Raw genomic sequence first — 25,222 nt, forward strand, 5'->3', positions numbered from 1 at the left:
CTCGTTCTTTGGACGCTCCACTTCCCACACGGGTGGTTTCTCTGCCGTGATTCATCGCACTATCAAGCTCAGCCAAAGTTCGACCTTCGCCTCTGTTATTGAAGAAAACTCTATTTGCCATTCATGATAAGTTGCCTTGAAAGCACAGTAAGTGAAGTTACTGGCGCAAACCGCCACCCCCATTTATTTCTAATACTTGCAGCGCCCTCGAGGCAATTTCATTAACGCTACTCTCCAAATGACAGGGCATATCGATATGCCCCGCAGCCAGTTCATTCTCCAATTTTTGGCTTTTAAAACGGCCTAACTATCTAAACGGCAATTTTTGATCGATGCCTTTGAAGTTCATGCACTGGCTAGGGCAAGGGCAAGGGCAGATTTATTAATCTAGCCGGCCGCGTACCCTGGCCTCATGCCGATCGATATGTGCCGCAGCCAGTTCATTCTCCAATTTTTGGCTTTTAAAACGGCCTAACTATCTAAACGACAATTTTTGATCAATGCCTTTGATGTTCATGCACTGGCTGGGACAAGGGCAGATTTATTAATCTAGTCGGCCGCATACCCTGACCTCATGCCGATCGATATGTGCTGCAGCCAGTTCATTAACCAATTTTTGGCTTTTAAAGCGTCCTAATCATTTAGTCGGCAATTATACAACATTTGACCCAAAGCAATTCCATTCATCAGTAATAGCGAGGTACAAAATGAATTTTCATTAAGTAAATTGGACATAAATTGTAACCATTTTACATATGAAAATTACTAAGCAAAAAACTGTAAAAAGTTGAAAAATACACTCAAATCCTAAAACAAAAAAAAAGCTCCTTTGAAATCAGCCATCGGAATCAGACTCCAACGGCTCAACATCCACTTGCTCATATGGAATTGGCGCAGCCAAAGACACATTAGCGGCAGCAAGGGCTTTGAGCCAGCCGTGTTTAAAGCCCCGATTCTCAAACTTGGGGACTTTGTCTACGTATTCATCATAAGCAGATTTTTTTTCCGACATCAAATGCGCTGGAAGCCTTCAGGTCAGTTGTGTGGTTCGTCGCCTTCATCTCTTCCAACTCAGCCTTCAATTTAGAATTTGCCTCTTGGGCCAATTTAAGTGCAGCTTCGTTCGCATTCGCCCTCTCCTCGGCGATCGATCTCAAATCTTCAGCATTACGGGCTCTCTCTAACTCGGCCTCGGCACGAGCGCCCTCGATCTACGCCCTACTCCTTTGGTCCTCGACCTTCGCTTGTAAACGGCCAATCTGCTCCACGGCATCATGATAGCGACGGCCCATGTCGGCTATCCTTTCGACGGTCTGCAAAACAGGAAGTTAAAACCAAAATAATGTGTAAGGAGAAAAAACAGAGTCAAGATATGTACCAAAAGAGCCAATTGCGCGGCCAACGCGATTGTAACCAGATCCAACTACGCCCGAAAAGTAGCCTTATCAGCAGGCAGTGAAACGAATGTCGCTAAACTAAGTGCAACCGTTGGATCTTTGATTACCGAAGCATCGGAGAAGATCAGCGTATTTTTCATCTTCGGCTTAATAACAAAATGTACAATCGCATCCGACTCCTCCAAACGAGGCCGTTTGTCAGCGCGATCTTCTTCTGAGCCGGCCTCGACATCGGTAGGGCACTTCCCTAAAGAGCCGCTTAAGGCAGATGAATGGCTCGAACAGACAACGAAGACGTTTGAGATGCTTGGCATCGAAGACGAGGGATTGAAAGTGACCTTGGCATCTTTCCAGTTGAAGGGGGATGCGGGTCAGTGGTGGAAGTTTACTAAGGGTCGTATAGGAGGTACATGGGAGGCTTTTGTGAATGCTTTCCAGGAGAAATTTTTATCTCCAGCAGTCAGGGAGAAGCTGAGAGACCAGTTCTGCCAGCTTAAACAGTCGAGTTCTTCAGTGGCCGAGTTTGAGGCTGCATTTACTAGTTTGTCCAGGTTTGCACCTGAGTTGGTGGCGCCTGAGGAACGCCGTTGCATTGAGTTTGAGAAGAAGTTGAGGCGTGGCCTCAAGCTGAGAGTTGGGGGAACTATGATTCGGGATTATGGGCGTATGGTTGATGCTGCAGCCCACATGGAAATCATGATGCAGGAGGAGGAGGAAGGACAGAAGGGCTCCAAGAGGAGTCAGGATGGTCAGAGTGATGGTAGGAGACAGAAGGGTTTTAATCCTCAGCAGTCTCAAGGTAGCTTTTCTAGATCGACTTTTCCTGTGCCGAGTGCTAGTTCGGGGAAAGGCAGTCAGGGAGACATTACCTGCTTCAAGTGTGGCCAGCTTGGCCACAAGTCTCCAGTTTGTCCTCAGAGAGGAGGAGTTCAGAGAGTAGCATCTTCTTCGGCTCGATCTCAGAGCCAGAGTCAGGGTAGAGGCCAGCCACTCTCGTGTTATCAGTGTGGTCAGCCAGGGCATATGAAGAGGTATTGCCCGCAGTTGGGTGGCACACCTGGTGCATCTGGTTTGAGGCCGGTTCAGGGTCAGCAGCTAGCTCAGTCGGGTCAGGCCTCGAGGGCCAATCAGGGGCTTCATCGTCCCAGTTGGTGCAGTAATCTTATGCTCCTCGGGTTGAGCAGGTTGATCAGAGGTCGTCTGGGTGCGTGTATGCTGTTACAGCGCAGGATCTTGTGCCGGCACCATCAGTTGTGAGAGGTACCTTCTTGTTTTGCAACTCGGTTGCTAATGTTTTGATTGATACGAGTGCATCTCATTCCTTTGTGTCTGCTGCATTTGCATCTGTTTTGGAGTTGGAGTTAGCACAGTTAGCATCTCCTATTTGTGTAGTGTCACCTCTTGGGGGTGAATTGATCTTGAAACAAGGTGTTAGGGGTTGAGATATAGAGGTTGATTATCATAGAATCTCATTCTCCTTTATAGTTATGCCTATGAGGGGTTTCGATGTTATTTTGGGTATGAACTGGTTATCGTCATACCGGGCAGTTATTGATTGCTACCGCCAGAGGGTCACTTGTTGTACCGTGAGCGGAGAGTATTTTCATTTTCTGGGGGACCGGGTTGGTGATGTGTTGCCACCGGGGTATGTTCCGCGAGGACGGAGTGAGCTTAGTGGTCTACTTGCTAACCTTTCGATTAGTGAGGATGTTGAGACGCAGATTGTGTTGCCAAGGGTGGTTTGTGAGTACTCGGACGTCTTTCCCGAGGATCTTATTGGTTTGCCACCGCATCGGGAGATTGAATTCTCTATTGACCTAGTGCCCGGCACGGCGCCGATTTCTATGGCACCTTATCGTTTTGCCCCAGCCGAGTTAGTTGAGTTGAAGATTCAACTCCAGGAGTTGCTAGATAAGGGCTTTATACGTCCTAGTGTTTCGCCGTGGGGAGCACCGGCCCTATTTGTTAAAAAGAAAGGAGGTGCTTTGAGGCTTTGTATAGATTACCCGAAATTGAATCGGGCTACGGTTAAGAATAAGTACCCTATGCCTCGTATAGATGATCTATTCGATCAGTTGAAGGGTTCCCGTTGTTTCTCGAAAATAGACTTGAGATCGGGTTATCATCAGTTAAGAGTCCGGGAGGAGGATATTTCGAAGACGGCATTCCGTACACGGTATGGCCACTATGAGTTTCTGGTGATGCCATTTGGGCTCACCAATGCACCGACAGTTTTTATGGATTTGATGAACCGGATATTCCGGGAATTCTTAGATCGTTTTGTAGTCGTCTTCGTGGACGACATCCTTATCTATTCACCTTCTGAGGAGAAGCACAAGGAACACTTGAGAGTGGTGCTTGAGTTACTTAGAGCCCATAAGCTTTATGCTAAGTTTGGGAAGTGTGAGTTCTGGCTGGAAGAGGTCAAGTTCTTAGGCCATGTAGTTTCTGGGGAAGGAGTGTCTGTTGATACATCCAAAACTGAGGCAGTGCAAGATTGGGCACAGCCTAAGAGTGTGTTTGAGATTTGCAGTTTTCTGGGGTTAGCTGGGTATTATCGTCGGTTTGTGAAAGATTTCTCCAGATTAGCTTCGCCTTTGACTAGGTTGACTCGGAAGGGAGTCAAATTTGTATGGAGTGAGACTTGTGAAAAGTCATTCCAGGAGTTGAAAGTTAGACTGACCACCGCTCCAGTGTTGATTATTCCGGAGAGAGGGTTGGGTTATGAAGTCTATTGTGACGCCTCACGAGAGGGTCTGGGCTGTGTGTTGATGCAAGAAGGGAAAGTAGTTGCCTATGGCTCACGTCAGTTGAAAATTCACGAGCAGAGTTACCCTACGCATGATCTAGAGTTAGCAGCTGTGATATTTGCCTTGAAAATTTGGAGGCATTATCTTTACGGTGAGAGATTTGAGGTATTCTCGGATCATAAGAGTCTGAAATATTTGTTTACACAGAAAGACTTGAACTTGAGGCAGAGGAGGTGGATGGAGTTCATAGAGGATTATGACTTTGAGTTACATTATCATCCGGGAAAGGCCAATGTGGTGGCCGATGCCCTTAGCAGGAAACCTGTTGGTGACATAGCTAGTATAGCCATTCGAGAATGGGAGATGTTGGGTGCACTTGGGGAGTTTGATTTACTTTTGGGCGAATCCGTTGAGGCTGCGGCCTTGTTTTCTGTTGTTGCACAGCCTACACTTGTGACTCGAGTGTTAGAGGCTCAGAGGGGTGACCTTGAGGTAGAATCTCTTCGTGAGAAGATTTCCGGTGGGAAGGTTGAGAAGGGTTTGACAGTGTATCCCGACCTGAGTGTGAGATACCGAGACCGTCTGTTTATGCCAGAGTCTTGTCGAGAGGAGGTACTTCGAGATTTTCATCATTCACGCCTTGCGGTGCATCCGGTAGGCACTAAAATGTATCGGGATTTGGGTCGCCAGTTCTGGTGGCGGGGTATGAAGAGAGATGTGGCAGCTTTCGTATCTAAGTGCCTTACTTGTCAGCAAGTGAAGGCCGAACATCAGAGGCCAGCGGGTTTGTTGCAACCCTTGCCTATTGCCGAGTGGAAGTGGGAACACGTCACTATGGACTTCGTTGTGGGTCTTCCAAGGACTCAGTGGGGTAGTGATGCGATTTGGGTAGTTGTGGACCGGTTGACTAAGTCGGCGCACTTTATACCTATGCGTGTTAGGGATTCAGTTGATCATCTTGTCGACTTGTATATTCGGGACATAGTGAGGTTACACGAGGTTCCAGTGACGATCGTCTCAGATAGAGATCCTCGTTTTACTGCCAGGTTGTGGCAGAGTTTGCAGAGTGCCTTAGGCACTAAGTTGACCTTTAGCACGGCTTATCATCCTCAGACTGACGGGCAGTCCGAGCGTACTATTTAGATCCTTGAGGATATGCTTCGGGGTTGTGTTCTAGACTTTAGTGGGTCGTGGGAGAGGCACTTGCCGTTGGTGGAGTTTGCCTACAACAACAGTTTCCAGTCTAGTATCGGTATGGCACCGTTTGAGGCCTTGTATGGCCGACCGTGTAGATCTCCAGTGTGTTGGGCCGAGGTGGGTGACGCACCTCTGTTGGGCCCGGAGTTGGTGAGGGAAACGACGGAGAAAGTTGAGCTTATCCGTAAGAGGCTTGTTACAGCACAGAGTCGTCAGAAATCTTATGCAGACCGTAGGAGGAGACCTTTGGTATTTGAGGTGGGTGATCATGTCTTTCTGAAGATATCACCTAGGCGGGGTTTGATGAGGTTTGGGAAGAGCGGGAAGTTGTCCCCTCGGTTCATTGGTCCTTTTGAGATCCTTGAGAGGATTGGCGAGGCTGCCTATCATTTAGCTTTGCCACCGCAGTTGACCGGAGTACATGACGTGTTTCATGTGAGTATGCTTCGGAAGTATGAGCCGGATCCATCACATGTGTTGGATTGGACTGATTTAGTGGTTGATGTAGATGTCTCGTATGAGGAGAGACCGGTTCGGGTCTTGGATAGGCGGGATCAAGTTTTGCGAGGCAAAACCATCCCTTTGGTGAAAGTTTTGTGGAAACATCACGGAGTGGAGGAAGCCACTTGGGAACGTGAATTGGAAGTCCGCCAGAAATACCCGGACATGTTTATTGATTTGTAATCTTGTATTTAGATTTTGTAATATTGGTTGAACTTAAGAGCTTTACATGTGTCTTAAGTTGTAAAACGTTGAGTATGTTTTAGTAAATGGGTGTATCTTGAAACTTGCTTCATTATAGAAGTTTAGTGTAGCATTGCATATGTTGATTACATTGCTGAATGTGTTGTATATATCATGAAATTGAATATGATATGGGGATTGCTATCATTGAAAAGAATAATGCTTAATAATGATACAGGTTGAGATATATGTTGTTTTATATATATATTGTGAGATGCCTCTTGATAAAGAGATGAAGTGACCAGTTTTGGTCAAGTTGTTTACTATTGAATTGTCTTATAAAAAAAAAAACAAACAACAACCTGTTTTCAAAAACTTATGCTTAATTTCGGGGACGAAATTCTTTTAAGGGGGGGAGGTTATAGCGACCCCGGTCTTTTCCCATTTGATTATTGTATCCGGACTTAAGTTCCGTAGATTCTGTCTTTTTATAATTGTTGTTGTTGTCCCTTATCTTCTCATTTGGAGTTATAGGATGTGTTGGGCAGGTTTGTTTCAGGTTAGTTGGGTTTAGAAACCAAGTGTTGCTGTCCAGAATTTTGGATCTTCGCTCGAGCGAGTAGTTGGTCGCTCGAGCGAGATGTTGTTTTGGTTCTTCGCTCGAGCCGGGGTTTGGTAGCTCGAGCGAGAGTTTGCATCTGATTTGGACCTGTAGCTTTGCATTCTTGGCTCGAGCGAGCTTTTCTTCGCTCGAGCGAGTTAGTTCGTTCTTCGCTCGAGCAATAGTTCCTTCGCTCGAGCGTGTGTCTAGTTACAGACCTGAGGGTTTGAGTTCTTCGCTCCATCGAGTTTTCTTTCTCTTGAGCGAGCTTTTGGGTTGTTGGCTCGAGCAAGGCTTCCTTGGCTCGAGCGTAGCTTCTCTGTGTCTGGTCGCTCGAGCGACCAAGTCTTCGCTCGAGCGAGCCTGTCCAGTTTATATACACAGCAACGGGTTTTGATCAGTCTTTTTCATCTTCTTTTGATTCCAAACCCTAGGTCCGACTTCTCTCTCTCCCTACTCACCTTCTTTCTTAGGTTTGATCTATTTAGAGGGTGTTTCTACCCTAGTTGCTTTATTAAAAAGATAGAGGGAGTCGAGGGCTTTCATTTAATCTGAACAATTGGTGATTTGGAGCACATTGGTATTTGGGTATTCATCTCTGTCTTCTCCATTTGGGTTGTCTGTTTCGAGGTAGGGATTTCCTACTCCATTTCATAGGTTTTGTTCTAAGTCTTGGTATTTTGATATGTTGGGGATACTTTGGTAAATTTTGGGAAAAACCCTAGTTGAATTATTAAATTAATTTGTATAATTAATTCATGGAATTGGGAAAAGATGGTTAAATTCATGAAAGTGGGGAATTCATTGATTAAATGGCATAACTGGATAATTTGAATCATTTGTCTATTGAATAGTTGTCATAGTTATTTTCAGTCTAGAAATAACTGTTTTGGGCTATCGGTGGAGGATAGTCGTACTTGTTGTAGACATTGCATGTGGATTAGGGATAACTGAAACTAATCACATTGGTTGAGTCATTCATTTTAACTGCTGAATTAATACCGACATTATGAGTATTGATTGTGTGTTATATGTTATGTGTTTACATACATTGTTTTGTGTGGGAGGAGATAGGGGATGTACTCCACGGTTTAGGGGAAGATAGGGGATGGACCTCTAAACCGGATTTTGTTTGGGAGGAGATAGGGGGTGGACTCCATTAGCATCACTTTTATGTGTGCTTATTTATATAGAAGTGTTTTTATTGATACAGCACTAAAATGTGTATCAATCTGGAAGTATGAAGTGTTTTGATTTGAGCTTGAGTCTCATTTGTTTGTTGACATTGGAAGAATGTGAATATGATATATATATAATTCACTGTTGTAAGCTTGGCCAGGTTCTGAGCCATAATGATAAAGTTGGAAAGTAAAACGTATCTTAGACAATAGTGTCATGAGACTGTAAAATGAAGTAATTGATTATCTTGGTTAACCATCTGTTGAATGCTATTGCTTTATTCATTGCTTATGTGTGGTTTAGTATATTTCTACTGGGCTGTGGCTCACCCTTTATGGGAACATCATTTTCAGGTTCAGGTGATAAGCTACCTCCAAGGACTTAGCTTGGAAGGACTTGGATTCTGAAGACTATTTTCAGTTGTTTGCTTTTATTTGTTAGTACATGTAAACACTCAAGCCTAGGGCTATTCTTGTAATTGAGTTAGAACTCATACTTTTGTGTCCAAGTGTTGGCTCGGAAAGATGTAAGCCCGTAGGGCATATAATTTGATGTTACATGTAATGCTCTTGTTTAGTAAGACTCTGATGAATACTATAATGAATTATTGAAATGTTTTCTTTAAATAATGCATGACATTGATATATATAATGGATTATTTTTGAGGGCGTGACAATTGATTTGATCTAGATCAGTCCAAGAAATGGGTTAGATGTCTTAATCTGGAATTCATGTTCTTGGTGATTTCACACCCACTCAAATTTTTATTTATTTATTTATTTATTTATTTTTCTGACAACTACTTCTCGAGAAAATTCGAAAAGATAACCGGTCATGTAAGTTAGTCATATCGTTAGCTTCTCTTTAATGTAAATAATAGACAATGATTTGAACCATCTATTTCTTTGACATGATTTTGTGGTGATCATATAACTATCGCTATCCAATTAACTTAATTTTTACATAAATAATCTTCTCGATGGGTTCAACAAGATTGTTAGGTTTTTGTAATTGACAATCTTGTTGGACAAAACTTTATTTAATTATATATTCATTTGCTCTATTGTATCTGTGAGTTATGAGACTTTAGATGCGAATCTAACCCGAGTTGTGCCTGTGTAGAGGAGTTTGTGCTAACATTCTATATTTTGACTTGAGCATTCCTTATTTGCCACTTCACTGACTAAGCACGAGGTGTACTCGAGTGGTGAAATGGTTCATCCAGTATCACTGCCTGCATTCTGAACTTCTGGGAAACATATTTTATCGCTCGAGCGGTAGATTTTACGCTTGAGCGGTTGGCCTATATGTGAGTACCACCTTTAGTCACACCACTCAAGCGGTAAACTGAGCACTCGAGCGGTCTTCATGGCTTTGTTTAGTATAAAGTGCACTGTTTGTTATTTTTAAGATTTAACCCATCCAGATTCTTAGAGAGGAGAAGAAAACAAAGTATTCTATATTGGATGGTATTTATGTATTGATTTTCTTGATGATTTGAGAGTGATTAATTGATTAATGAGCTTCATATTAACTATCATCAAGGGTTTTTTTGTTCTTTTATTCACAAAAGGTGAGATGTGTTCATCGGTGGATTCCGGGAAACTTAAGCCTGAAGTTTTGGTAAATTTCGAAATAACTCATCGTTGTGAATTTGACATTGGCATTGTGGATTTAACATTGGGCAAAACAATTTCGAGGTGTAAACGGTGGTGGAAGAGGCACATCGGGTTTTATTTAATTAAGGCACGAATTCACTAAGTAATTGAAGGTTCTCGTATGTAATTCCTTTTTATCTTCTTAATGGATTATTTTATGGCTTTGGCGCATGATTTTTTTATCACAATTAGACTCCTCTAATTATTGTTTTTTCCACATTAAATTATTATATCGATTTGTTGTTGATTGTTTGATTAAAATTATTATTCATTGTTTAAAATTGAATCTGTTGGTTTTTTTGGCTTTCGAAGGTTAATAATGTAATTTTAAGCATACCAGCAAGGATCAATAAGTCCTTACAGAAATTTTAATTGCCAACCAATTGTCAGACGATTGTGTTAAAGTTCTTTCAACTTCAATGAAGAGGACTTTTTACTGGTGGTTTTGCTTAGGGGAGAAAGTTAAAGCTATTGAAAATAACAATAGATAAAAACAGTTTCATGAATTGAATTTCATTAAGTAATGAGAACTTACAATGATACTTTCGCACTTCCATAGTCTCGAAGGGTTTTCTAGCAACAGACTACTTGTAATTACTCCTAAGAATTGAAGTGCAGTACAAGAATTGAAGAACATGAAATGTAAAAACTGGAAAGAAAATATAAAGTAAATAACTAGTTTCTGAACCTGAGTCTTGGTCCTTCTTCTGTTAACCTTCTCTTCTATTTATATGGTAACCGTCAAAGTGGGCTTCTAATAGTCGAAGTGCCCTTCCACGATCACTGATTGCTTCTACTATGCCATTATTGCAGTTGGGCTTCCCTCATGAATTTGAATTTGAATTTGAATTGTGAGTAACTGTTGAGCCATGTCACCTTGCGCCTTCTAACTACTTTAATGCTGCGCAGATCCATTGTCACCAAGTTGAACTGTCACGTGTCTGCCGTTGACTGGAGACTTGCATTAACTCCTCAAATTATCCTTTACGAGTCATGTGTTAAGCTGTGATTGGCTTATACAAAATATATAGTCAACAAAATCAGAATCACAAATCAATATATCAGGAGTTTTTAAATTTTTTAAAGATGAATGATTTTAATTATTATGAATTCATAGTAAGCAAACCAATCTAATTATCTAGATCAGAGAATAAGCATTATTCTTATTCTTATTATATACCGAGTAAAGGAAAAAATGTCGAGTAGGGCATTGGCTAGTGGATTGTACTTCAGAATGCAGTAACCTTTTTTCTTTTCCTGTTTTTGTGAAAATATTGTAATGACAAACTATTGGAGGATGGAGGGATATGAATTTTACGTCTTACTGAACCAAGCTTCACGGTATTGGACCACCTGGATGGAGTTTGATTTTGACCTCGTTTGGGAAATTGATTATTTTATTAAGTTATTTTAATTTTTGATTATTTTAATAAGTTAAAATATTTATATTTAGAAAGATGGTTAAATTTTTTTGTAATTGGATATAATGTTTGTGAGAAAAAAAGTAAAATGATTATGGATTTGATGTCATATTTTGAATTGTTTTGAAAAGTTGGTTAAAAGCAGACTTTTTAATTTTTTTTAACTTCTTTTAAAAAAACGTGTAAAAAAGTATAGGTGATGTGATCCAAATTTGACTTTTAACCATGTTATCAAATTAATCCTTTATCTTATTGACTATTTTAACTTATTTTATTTTTTTGTAATTTTTAATTAGAAAAAAATAAAAAAGAAAAAAAGCATTGGTTCGTTGTGAACATTACTCATCTCCATCATTGATTCTTTCATTCGAATTCACCTCCATCAAGGTTACAAGCTCTAAATGGTGCCTTAACGCTAGCATAGAGTGTTTTGGAAAGATGGTTAAAATTTAATTTTTTAATTTTTTTTAACTTTTTTTTAAAAAATGTATAAAAATATATGAGAGATCATATGCCCTAAAATGAGTTAAAATATAGGAAGTGACTTTTAACCCATTTCCCAAAAGATGCCTTAATTAGGGCAAAATGTAAGCAAATATACTGTTCATATTCATATTCATATTCATATTCATGTTCATCTTCTTCTTTTTTTCCTTTTTTTTTTTTTGGTAAATTACAAATGCAAGTTTATAAAGTTTGGTTAAAATATCAATTATTCCCTGTAATTTTGAAAATTATATCCCGCCCCCTAAAATTTTTAATTTTATAACAAATAATCCTTTTTATTAATAAATAATTAAATCAATTAACAGTTTTTAATAATAGAATAAATTTATTTTAATTGATAATTTAGATAATATTATTATTGTATTTTGTTCCAACTTCACTATGTAGTATATATAGATATAGGACTTATTACAAATTATATTTTGTTCACACACTTCTCAAATGTATGACCAAAACAATTTTAGTTTTCGAGGTACATTTGACTGTAGAAAACATCAAGAGCTTTTAATCATTATAGAAAAGATAGTAACCTAGGCAAATTGTCAAGAAATGTACTCTGAATAGTGAGATGTGTTCTAGATTTTTTAATATTTGTAAAGTAGGACTCACGCATCAAATTAGTCATAACCACACAATACATTTTAGAATTTTTTTAACAAAAATGTTTCATGCCCCTTTTCCCCCCACCCCCTTTGACCCCCTCTCTCTCTCATTGGTTACATTTTTTTTTTTTTTTCTGCTCCTCCAATCACCACCCGCCACGTGCCTGTGGGGGTTATGGGGGCGGTGATTAGAGGGGGTCTCTATCATGACTCTTTTTTTAAAATAAATTTTCTGAGTCCTGACGTTGTTGTCATCATTATAGTTTCTGAATCACTCCTTTCAGCAATGAACTTAACACTACCATTTATCTTAACATTACAGCGATGAACACACTTCAACTATAACCAAAAAAAAGGGGGGGGGGGGAAATCAAGCAAGTCCTAAACAATAATATAGTGTTGTTAAGATTTATTCTAACCTTCCACCACCACTAAAGTCTCCGAAAGGGATCTCTGTAAGCTTGTCGTCTACGATTTCTTCTTCTTCTTCGTTTTTCTTCCTGATGGAAAATCCTCTCAAGAACTTGTTCAACATGTTTGAAGTACCATTCATTCCATCTTTTACAACAAACAAGTAACCCAATGAAGATTCCCAAACCCACCACAAATCCAACAGAAGCATTTATAAAGATTTCGGGCTCTAAACTTAGTGGAAATTCTAAGGGCACTCTGTCAGATCTCGACACCGGTGATGGTACCGGTGAGGCATTGTTGCAACTGATGTTCAAAGGATACCCACATAATGCCTTGTTTCCTTGAAAGGAAGTGTCTCAAAATGTTTGAACTTGAGAGCCTTTTGGGATCATTCCAATTAATTGATTATATGATAAGTTCAGGAATGCAAGAAATGTAAGGCTTTCAAGTTGCATTGGGATGCTCCCACTTAGCTTGTTATGTGAGAGGTCTAATGATCCAAGCTGTGTCAAGTTCCCAATTGATGATGGAATTGGACCTGTGAGAGCATTGTGCGATGGGTTAAGAACATAGAGAGATTTGAGAAACCCTACTGTATTTGGTATCACCCCTTGGAAATTGTTGTTCGAGATATCAATGGAGGTAAAAATAGTTAAAATTTTCACTAGCTCCATCTCCATCCCTTTATTGTTGAGTGTTACTGTATCTTGATAGTAGAAGCCGTTAAGTTTTAGGAACTCAAACTGCAGGTGACTGAAATTTGATTTTGCATTATGATCAGCAGCAGTCATTGCTGTCCAATGTAAGAAGACTTTATATGGCAGATCACCACTAAAGTTATTCGAAGCTAGGTCAATGATTTGAAGCTTTGGCCACATATAATAGCCTAGTAGACGAATGTGAATGCCTCCATGAAACTTGTTGGATCGCAAAACTAGTACACGCAAGCTAGATGAGTTCCCCAAGAAGCACGGGAAACTATCATTTATCTGATTGTTACCAACATTTAAAACCTCTAACACTGTGCAATTGGCAAGAGATTTGGGAACCTGCCCTTCCAAATGATTCCTACTGATGTCTAGTGTCTTCAAAGCACAACTTTTCGGAAATGTACCCAAGATTACCACCAAGACTGTTATTTCTCAAAGTCAGCACCCCAAGAGTCTCAGTACTCCTTTCAATCAAGCATGGAGGTATTGTGCCACTGAAATTATTATTGGATAAATCAAGAACATTGAGGAACCTTGCGTTGCATATTGATTTGGGGATGGTTCCTGTGACGCTATTACTTGAAAGAGAGAAGAAATAAGCAAAGGTGAGCTTGTTGCCAATTTTAGCAGGTATAGAAGAGTTGAAATTATTGCTTGAGGAATCCATATAGGTAACAGACTCTAGTGGTATTGGAATTTCCCCATGAAGTTGGTTAGAATGCAGGTCAAGGATAGAAAGACTAGGAAATTTATATGGGTTTTCCAAATCTACTAGGAGATTATGAGAGAGATTCAACTGCATCAAAGATCTAATTTTCGAAATCCAGTTTGGTATTCTCCCTGAAATTTGATTGGCTGAGAGGTCCAAACTAATCATTTTTTATCAGTTCCGTAGCTCAGAAAATCTTCGCAGCTTGCAAGAAGCCATTTTTAATATACTGAGCTAGGGAAAGGAAGACAAGCTAGACTCACTGTCACTTGCATTAATTGACAAGCTATTGTATGAAAGCTCAAGACTTGTGAGATTTTGGAGCCTCTGGATCATTTCTAGCTGTATGGTGCCACTGAAGTTGTTGAAAGAAAGTGAGAGGACATTGAGACTCCGAAGTTCAAAGAAAGATGAGGGAATTGACCCTTGTAATTTGTTTCTACTCAAATCCAATGCATCCAATGAAGGCAAGGATTTGTTAGAAAATCCAATAACAGGACCATCAAATTGATTTTTGGAAAGCTGAATTTTTTGCAGCAATGGTAGTGAAAACAAAGACAAAGGAATTCTCCCATTGAATGAATTGTGCGCTAAATCAATATTTAGAAGATTTGAAAGGCCTTGAAAGTGAGTGGAAGGAGCATGACCTGTTACAGCATTATGAGATAGGTCTATGTATTTAATATTCTTGGACGCCTGAAAGGATGGGATTGTACCGGTAAAACTGTTGGATGACAAGTCCAAATAAACAAGTTGATTAAGGTTTTCCATAGTACTCAGAATCGTTCCGTTGACATTGCAGCCTGGAAGCTCTATTATGGATAGCATCTTCAGGTTACCAACAGAATCTGGTAATGTCCCTGAAAAATTTGTGTTGCTAAGGACCAGGGTGTGAAGGGATCCATTTGGAGGAAACTGTGGCAAAACCCCTGAAGATAACTATTTCCTGACAAGTCAAGAGCCTCCAATGTTGATACTTGGAATATCTTTTTCGGAAATTTTCCATGCAAGTTGGAAGAATAGAGATGCAAGGATCTCAAATTAGGCAAATCTGCAAAGAACTTCGGAACTTGGGCATAGAGACTGTTTTGACCAAGTCGGATGTCGGAAAGAAACTGAAGCTTCTAGAGAGAAGAATCAATAGGACCTGAAAGATTGCAATTGGACAAGCTCAAGACTCGCAGATTAGGTAGTGAAGACGAAATGGCCTCACACCACTGGCTTGCCTGGGCCGAAATATTTACCCCATCAAGTAGGAGTGTTTTCAGCCCCGTGAGGTTTTGAACGAGCTTTAATAAATTTGGGTTCTCAAGTTTCAGTGAAGGTGCTCCAGGGAAGTATAGGGTAGATAGATCAAGAGTAACCTATGTTGTCATGCGCGACAATACAATCGGAATTTGCCCAGCAAAATTTGCATTTGACAAATTCAAATATGTCAGTCTGGTAAGATTGCCGAAATTGGGTGGAATTTGTGTGAAGTTGAAGTTGTTGTAAGCCAAATTCAGGTTTTGAAGAAATTGGAGAATGAAAAGACTACTCAAGTGGCTGATTCCACCTGAGATTGATTCTCTGTTCAAGTCGAGACCAATAACATGACCCTCTTTGTCGCAAGTAACGCCCTTCCAACGGCAACAATCAGTTGTTTGAGTCCAATTTACCAACTTGACAGAAACTGCTGAATTATATCTGAGGTTGTTCTTCAATTGGAGCAACAGTGAGCTCTAATCATTGAGGCATTGGCTGTGTACTGGAACAGTACTAATGCAGAAGCTCAAGAGAAGAGTGATAGAGAAAAGCCAAGCAAAGAATGCAATTCTCATGTTTAAGGGTGTTGTGAAGCACAAGCGCAACAATGGAAATGAAATGAATTGCTCAAGTTGGGAGTGGAGGCTTCTTTATCAGGTCTATTCTTCTAGTAAAAAGCCACTTGGAAAATCTAAAGGCTGGTCTTCCAATATTTTCTCCTTCAATTGGTGCAGTTCTTTTTACTGTTTGGCAAAATAGCATCACCTTTCCTTTTTCATGGGATTATAATCTTAAAGGTTTGATTCACAAGATTAATAGTGAATGTGTAAATAATCCTATCAAATTAGTGTAGTATTCATTATCTAATTGGATTAGTAGGATAAATTATCCCTTTGTCAATTGTTTGATTTGCAATGGATTAGTAGGTAAAAGAGTTTTTTATTTTATTTCCTAACTTAGGATATATAATCTCACCCCTACCCCATTACTAATAATCTTACAAATTTGTTGGATTAATTATCCATATAATAATTCTTAAACAAAATTTCAAAACAAACACAGAATTATTGGACTCACGAATTAATAATCTCAATCTCATGCTCTAATTCTATCAATCAAACAAGCCCAAAGGGTACTCTTTTTTTGGATATTTGGTCTTGTAATTTCTACTCTAGTCCCATTCCCAATGACTAGGTAAATCATTTGGTAACTTAATTCATTGGATTTAATAAAAGAAAATTTAAAATTTCTTACAATCAAAGGTTCTAATATCATAAGGTCATGTTTTAATATATAGACTGATGAAATCAACAAATCTTTAGCCTCTACTGTTCTTGAGTTGATTCAAGTACAATACCCCTCAGCCGAGGTGCTAAAGGTCTAGGAAACTAACCCAAATCTGCTATAAATGTGGTTTTGAGATGGCTATGGACAATATTCCTCAGCTTTGACGATTACCATTTGGACTTGATTCAATATCTTTGGAAAGACAAGCAAACAATAATGGGTAACACAATAAGGAAAAGTATGTTATTATTTATGAATGGATAAATTGTTAATAGGTCTTAATAATTGGACTTAATTCCCATTAAGTTCTATTGAAAATAAATCTTAGTAAAATTGTCGCTAAAAATAATTTTTTACATATATAACTAAAAGTTGACAATTAGTGACTTTTTTTGTCACGTTTTTATGAATCGTCGCTAAAACTTACAATTAGTTACCTTTTTTGTGATGAATTTTTCAAACTGTCGCTAAAAGTTAAACATTAGTAACTTTTTTGGTGACGATTTTTTTAAACTGGCACTAAAAATTAGTAATTAGTGACTTTTTATAATAGTATTTGATGAAAAACGTCATTAATTATTAGAGGACATATTGAACAATAAGTTCACCTATGAAAATTTATACATAAGTCCCTGTATGACATAGATTAGAGATTTCCATTTCAATTTACAAGATTGTAATATATTATTGAATTTTAAATCAACAATTACTAGGTGAATATGAATTTATTAATATGCCAACCTGCTCTGTGGCTGCTTAAAGCCACGAGAATTTGACATATAGTTTCCACATACTCTGTTTTTGCTATTTGTTTCTTCTATGTTGACTAGAAGTCAAGATTGGTGTAATTGATGTGATCTAGATCAGCCCAAGAAATGGGTTAGACATCTTAATCCGGAATTCATGTTCTTGGTGATTTTACACCCACTCATTTTTTATTTATTTATTATGACAAATACCTCTAGAAAAAATTGGAGAAGATATCCGGTCAAGTAAGTTAGTCATATTGTTAGTTTCTCTTCGGTATAACTAGTAAACAACAATATGACTTATCTATTTCTTTTACATAATTTTGTGGTGATCATATAACTATCGATATCTAATTAACTTAATTTTTTACATAAATAATTTTCTTAGTGGATTCAACAAGATGAATAGTTCAGATTATCAAAATGGATTCATGATAAACAAACTATATGCTCCAATCTAATTATCTAGATTGGAGAAAAGCGTTATTTATTCTTATTCTTATTATTACTATTATATACCAGTGTAGAGAGAGAGAGAAAAATGTTGAGTAGGGCATCGGCTAATGGATTGTAGTTCAAAGTGCAATAACTTCTTTGAGAAAATATTGTAATGACAAACTATTGGAGGATGGAGGGATATGAATTTAAGTCTTACTGAACCAAGCTATACACGGCATTGGACCACCTGGATAGAGTCTTATTTTGTTCATTGTGAACATCACTCATCTCCATGATTGATTCTTTCATTGGAATTCACTTCCGTAATTGGTTTCAAGTTCTAAATGGTGCATTGACGCTAACAAACTTAATTAGGGCAATATGTAGACAAATATACATTTCATATACTAAAAAAAAAAAATTTGTAACCATCATAAGCCATCGCAAATAATAAAAATACAGTCGTAAAAGATTTTTTGCAACAATCATGCAAATAGGAGACGCAAATGTGGCGGTAGCAAATACTTTTTACGACATCACTTTAACTACTTTTTGTGATAGCTATGTTGCAGTTGCAAAAAAATAAAAAAAATAAAAAAAAAATAAAAAACAACATCTATGTTTTAGCGACCATTTTTTTAAGGTCACAAATAATTATTTATTATAAAAATCATATATAGGTTTGCTACAACAAAAAATCAATTGCAAGCACCCAACAATTTTTTTAATGAAAAATAACATGAAATTAACAAATTAATTTAAATATAGACATGTGAACACAAACACACATATAAACTAGTGAAAAAATCTCGTGCAAGGCACATGCTAGTATGACTTTTAACTCTAATGTTTTATTGAGTATACTAAATGAAATGGAATAATATGACATTTTTTTGAAAATATTTATTTTATATTTGATTCATTCAAAAAAATAATAAAAAATGCATTGTAAAAGAAATAATAATTATTCCATAAGAAAATAAGAAAATAATTATTTCATTCCATTCCACTACCTGAACTTTTTTTCAAAAATAAGCTTAGCTTCTTACAAAATTGAATAGAATCAATGATTAAATATATGATAGAAACTTTAATTTCTATTATAAAATATAATTATGGAATAAAGAGATGAGATAAAATTTTAATTCAAATGAGTGGATTCTTTTTTTTTAATATTGGTCAATAATACAAAGTAAAAAACAACGACTCAATTATTGCACATTAATATGTGTTTAGAAGGGAAAAGATTGAGTACATATTTAACTTTTAGCATAATATACAAAGTGACTTGAACTCATAATCTCAAGATTATTAGGTCAAATCTTAATCATTGAACCAATGGTCCCTTGATAAATAATACAAAATAAAAGAGCAAAATAGAAAAATTAAAATGCAAGCCTCTAATAATAAATAATTTTTTGGGATACTTACGTGTAGGTCCTAATAAGTAGACTTATTGTCTAGTAGGTCCTATAGAAAAAATTTGTCATAAAAAAAAGTCACTAATTGTAAGTTTTAGCGACAATTTATAAAAATCATGACAAAAAAAAGTCACTAATTATCAATTTTTAGCAACATATATAAAAAATTGTCACAAAAAAATTATTTTTAGCGACAATTTTACCAAGATTTATTTTCAATAAGACTTGATAGGAATTAAGTCCAACTATTAAGACCTATTGGTAGTTTACCCTAATTTTTTTTTCTAAACCAACGGATAAAATTAAACAAAAAAAACACAAGTCTCAAGCAGATAAACACTTCCTTTGCATATATATATATATATATATATATGCTTATCCTTATCGCTAGTGAATATTACTTTTAAGTCAGGAATGAACGGTGCTTTTCAATGCGTGAAAAGTCAATTTTGCCAATCTGTCTAATAATCTTTGTCATTAGGTCGTGGGGGCATTTATGGAAATATGTAGACTTTTTGCCCTTTCTCTTAACAAATACTTTGCTGACAACTATCTATTTGAGGGGTAATTTAGGAACTTCACGTACAGTGTCTACTTACACCCAATGGAGATAATTTGGACGAGTTGGAAGTAAAGTTGCCCAAGTAAAAGATGTGTCATGTTCATATGAATAAAATGGGACTCCATCCAAGCATTCCAAAGTAGTGTACATTGGTTTTGTTGGAAAATTTAGTTTTATAAGGCTTATTTTGGATCATTTTTGAGCTCAAAATTGAGTGGGCTCCAAACGTCTTTTGGGATGGGCTTGAAAAGGTGACATGTTCCTTGTCGCGTGGCAAGTCACAAAATGAAAACGGTTCGTCAAAACCATTTATGAGTGAATGAGAACTTGATGCCGTTTTCAGGTTCGTGGAATGAATGTTTAAAGAAGTAAAATGTGGGTTTTCTTGAAATGGTTATCACACATTGAAACTTTAAGAGAGCTTTTGTGAGTATATAAGCTCTAGATTATAACACTTGGGTTGGGCCCCAAGGGGCACCCCAAGTTTGTAGAAGGGAGGAGTTATGGACAAAGTGAACCTTAGCCCAAACCGCCGCTGCTGCTAGCTGTCCGTACCGGGTGTGGGTCAGGTCAGTTCTTATATTAATTTTTTGGACAAAATTTGTTTGAATTTTTTCCAAAATTTCTTGAGGGAAAAATTAAATTGAAATCGTTTTTTGTCCATTATTTATGCCCCTTATCAGGTCCGAATTCCACTAATTTTCCATCTGTTGAACAGTTAGAAAACTGCCCAGACAGATTCAAATCTGTCCAGCAGTTCTGCAGATCTGTCCAGGTTTTGAACTGCATCTGTTCAAAGCAGTTGCATATCTGTTAGGCAGATTGAACAGATTCAAACAGTTTTTTGACCTGTTGGAACCTTAACAGATTCATAACTGTCCAGACAGATTCAAAATCTGGACAGTTTATTTAACTACTGCAGTTACCTGTTTGAATTTCAAACTGTATTTGTTGAAACAGTGCACTTGTTCCATATCTGTACCAGTTTGAAATTAACACCTGCTCAGGTCTATAAAACCAGATCTGTTCCGGCATTTTTCCAGATCCGAAATCGGTTTGAAAATCATCCAAAAAAATTCTGTTCTCTTCATTTTCTTGCTCTGTTTGCATAAATTCTTCATATTAGTTTTAGAGAAAATTAAAGAGAGTATAGAACACAAGGTTCTAGTTCGCCGGACAAATTTGTTTGGAGTGCTACTACAAATTTGGGAAGATCATTATATCCTGGGAGATAGACGCCACATAACCGTAAGCACCGTAGCGGGGCAAATCTGTCTTAAGGATAGAGTGTCACACACTCGACTTTTTCTTTTATTTTTCATTTGGTTCGGTAAAATAAATTCTGTAAGTTATTTATTTTATTTTGTTTGATTTAGTTTCAATTTATTTATTATAGACAGAAGATTGTTCCAACAGGTTCAGTAGAACTTAGTTTCATAACCTTTCAATTACACTCTCCAGTGTTTGTCTAGCGGGTGACATACGCGATATTTGTGCAATTCAGATACCTAATAATAAAAATAAATATCATAATATGTATGTTACTTAAGTGATAAATATGTTCTTAATGAAACTCTAGTTCTTGAGTTGAAAATTTGTTTATGCTGTGTATAATAATTTTTTTATTTTATAATATATATAAAGTTATCACGTGATATGAGGAGAAGAATGTTTCACTAAACCAATTTAGGCCTTCATTTAATAATAGTAAAATAGATAGATATTTAATCTAAATATATTGAAAAGACAAAATATCTATTAAAAAAATTAAAATTTCAACAAGCGCTTCTTATAAAATATCTATTAAAAAAATTGAAATTTCAACAAGCGATACTTATCTATCTATCTATACTATTATTAAGTGAAGGCTTAAATTGGTTTAAAGCTTAAATTGATTTAGCGAAACCTTTTTTTTCCTTATGCCACATGGCAACTTTATATATGCTAAAATAAAAAAATTATTATATATAGTGTAAGCAAATTTTGAATCCAAAACCTTGGGTTTCATTAAGAATATATTTATTACTTAAGTAACGTACATATTATGATATTAAATTCTTTATTGTTTATTTTTATTATTAGTTATTTAAATTATACACGTATCACGTGTGCAACCCCCTAATATTCTTTTATAAGAAGGTAATCGATCACCACCACCACCGCCACTATCTGCTACCACCACCCACCCGCCATCCACCACCCACCTGCCACCACCATCCACCCATCCGTCACCGCTTTCCACCACCGTCTTCCGCCGCCACTACCCACCACTTGGCATCACTTTCCACCACCGTCTTCCGCCACCACCACCCATCCACCCGCCACTTGCCACCACTTTCCACCACCGTTTTCTGCCACCATCACCCACCACTTGTCACCATTTTCCATCACCATCTTCCGCCGCCACCACCACCTGCCATCATTTTCCACCACCGTCTTCTGCCGCCACCACTCGTCACCACCCACCACCCGCCACCACTTGTCATTTCTCACTTTTTTTATATTTTTAAATTTTTTTAAACATTTTGTCTAAACCAAACGCGTTTGTAGTTTATGTTTTTTTAAAAATAAACAAAAACCAGTTTATAAAATTTTTGTAAATATAAACTGAAAACGTAAACGTTACCAAACAGGCCCAAAGTTTTTACTGATTTGCAACTTGTTACTCATTTCCCATTTAAATGATATTTGGGGGAATTGCAAAAAGGTGAAAATAAATCAAAATAATTGCGAGCAAATGGATGCAAGTGATAGGTATGTTTTACACAGATCCATTTGTATTTTCATAAAGATGCAATTATTTTGAATTGTTTTCGTTTCACTGAATTGCAATTTCCCCATGATGTTTTTATTTTCTTTAGAAACCCATAAGTAGATTGAGCGAAAACAATTTGAATAATTGTCATTTTTTCTTTGAGATTAAGGCTCTTGAGTTGAGTTGAGTTGAGTTTATTGCTCGTATGATTTGGCTGGCAAGTGACACCATTTATCAATTAGCTTCTCGCTTAATCATTGCTATGGAACACTGAATTATGCAATGATAATACTTTAATATGGACATTACATTTAATAACGGGATACTTCATCCACTAAAAACTCGTTTGAGAATTGATTATTTTAATTAACTTTTTAACTTTTTATGAAAAGATTGCAAAAATTAAAAAGACTGATGTGACAACTTATAGTGTCTTTTTAGCTTTTTGTCTATTTTTGCGTATTGACAAACGAGGTTAAGTTAATCTTTGATATCTACCTTATCAATCGGCTTTCCCATTAGTACCCAAATTGCATCTCATTCGACAACCAGTTTTACTAGATAGATGTTACATGTCAATTTTTTTTTATCACACTATAACATTGGCATCAATCAAGTCACAACAATCTGAATGTCTGTGCCTTTTCAGCCAATTAATGGAGACAAACTCCCAAAAGAGTATTCACCCAAAAAAACTCCCAAAAGAGTATAAGCTGAAGTAGAATTGTGACAGAGCACAAGCCTATGTGATGAACTTACTTGAAAGAGGGGATTTCAATGCACGACACTTGAATGAAACCTTTTCTGGTTGATTTATGGTAATGTGGACAGCTTTGTGACTGGGAAAGATTGAGAGCATATGTGTTTTGTATTTTCCTCGTGTTAAGAGATTTTCTTTTTCACTTTTGTGAATTTTTTTTTTTTTTTTTTTAGCTGTATTGAGCCTTGGGAAAGTATCATATATTTTATTGTAATAAATTTTGCTCACTTAGCCAATAATAAATAAATAAAAAGTCTCACACTAGTTGGCTTCTTGATTTCAGTATTAAATCATTCTTACTCTCTCAAGAGGAATTGATTTAGGATGAAAATGTTAATTAACTACACTTATTGCTCTTCTATTTGCAACTAGAGAGGATGGTGCAACTGAATAATATGTTTTTCCCAAAAGATACCAATGCTCTGAACACTATCAAGGCAAACAAAATGAAATGAAATTTATGAAATAATTTCACACTTTTCCCCCATTTTCTTCTTACTTTTTCTGGTTTCTTTTACCCTCCCCTTTCTTCACAATCCATGATTCAATTTTTCTTCAAGGAAAATGATATTTTGTCACTGTCCTCGTTAATTCTCCTATATGAAGAGAGGCACACAATACAAATGTTGTTTATATTGGTCTCGTTCAATTACAGCTGGTCCATTTTCCACCAGTCAGATCCAAATCAATATTTGCAATCGACACTCAGATCAACTAGATACAGAGGCAACTCTACAGCTATCATTAGGTGTTCAATTGGACACCTTGAAATTTTTTATTTTATTTGATACATATATGTAATTTAGTTTAAAACTTTATGTTGAACACTCTAATCCACCTTCCTGAACATCCAACTCAGTTGAACACCCACTCAAGCTCACTTTCTTAAACACCCAACCCAACTCATAACCCTTTAATTATATATGCTTTGTGAAGCAATACATAGTATGTTTTGAAGTTTTGCTTCCTCATGTGTGCAAAGTATTTCTTTGACAAAATTATGTAATTTACAATTCCCAACAAGTATACCACTTGAATGTTAATATCGATCAACAGTTTTATACCTTATCTCAATTTAAATTAAAGGAGATTTCTTCTTCTTTTTTTTCTTTTCTTTATCATGCTAGTGATAAAAACAAAATATATTTATGTAAATTTTTGTATTTACATTTTATTTTTTAAAACAATGATATTAATATATTAGAATTTCATTTTATTTATTTATTTGTGTGATCTGAAAAGTAAAAAAAAAAAAATTAAGTTTTTAAATGTTTACTCTGAAAAAAAAGTCACCCACAGTGAACACCTTGAAAAAAAAAAAAAATTTGGAGTCTCCACTGACTAGATGAACATCCGAATGATCCACTTCCGAGGGATCAGAGGCGGTTGATTTTGTGATTGGGCAATGGATGCTTCCTATCATCAGCTGTGATGAAGAGAAACAAAGATACTGCAATGAGGTTGAGGAACACCAGAACAGAACCATTAGAAAATTGTTTACTTCGACATTAGATTGGCAACAAAACCATTTACTTGTTATGTCTTGAAAATATGTAATCAGAGTAACTGCTAATTTCTCTTCTTCCATTGCAAATCCTAAAATGCAAATATGATTATAAGATTAAAATTTTACTTTTATGTTTGCACTTTCTGATCGACTTTGAAGTCTGTGTTGTAAAGTACAAAATTTAGAAAGAAAAGAGAATGTATTAAATGTGAAAAAAAAAAGTATTACAGTTATATTTCTTTATTAAATTAATGAGTACCAAGAATTTTATTTTTGTTGTTTTTAATAAGTAATCCAACATGATTGATAAGGTAGAGATCAAAGATTGACTTACTGGATGAAGTATCCCGTTATTAAATTTCTGGTTGAGTAATTGTATGGTGAAAATTAAATTTATATAGTGTGGGATCTATGTATAAAATAAATATGAATCACAAGATAATTCTGAATAGTTAAATCTGAATTTATAATATTACTGTAAATGTAAGGGAAAATTAGTCTAAGGTCCCTCTCCCATTTTCAGTAATGGAAGAGATCCACAAAATTATTTTTTGATGTCTAAGGTCCCTAAACATATATCAGAGAAATTTGACTCTTTGTCTCTCCTCCTCTACTGCAGAGCAGCACTTTCTCTCTCTCTTTCTCTCCGAAACCCTAGAGAGAAGAGAT

General features: G+C 36.8%; 1 pseudogene; it reads right to left on the bottom strand.

Annotated features, from left to right (window-relative positions):
* Positions 1-12,427: 12,427 nt before the first annotated feature.
* LOC145800276 (uncharacterized) lies at positions 12,428-20,505 on the bottom strand (annotated as a pseudogene).
* Positions 20,506-25,222: the final 4,717 nt, after the last annotated feature.

The sequence above is a fragment of the Camellia sinensis genome, chromosome 10 (assembly GCF_055761805.1).
Source record: "Camellia sinensis isolate YWXY chromosome 10, ASM5576180v1, whole genome shotgun sequence".
Lineage (NCBI taxonomy): Eukaryota > Viridiplantae > Streptophyta > Magnoliopsida > Ericales > Theaceae > Camellia > Camellia sinensis.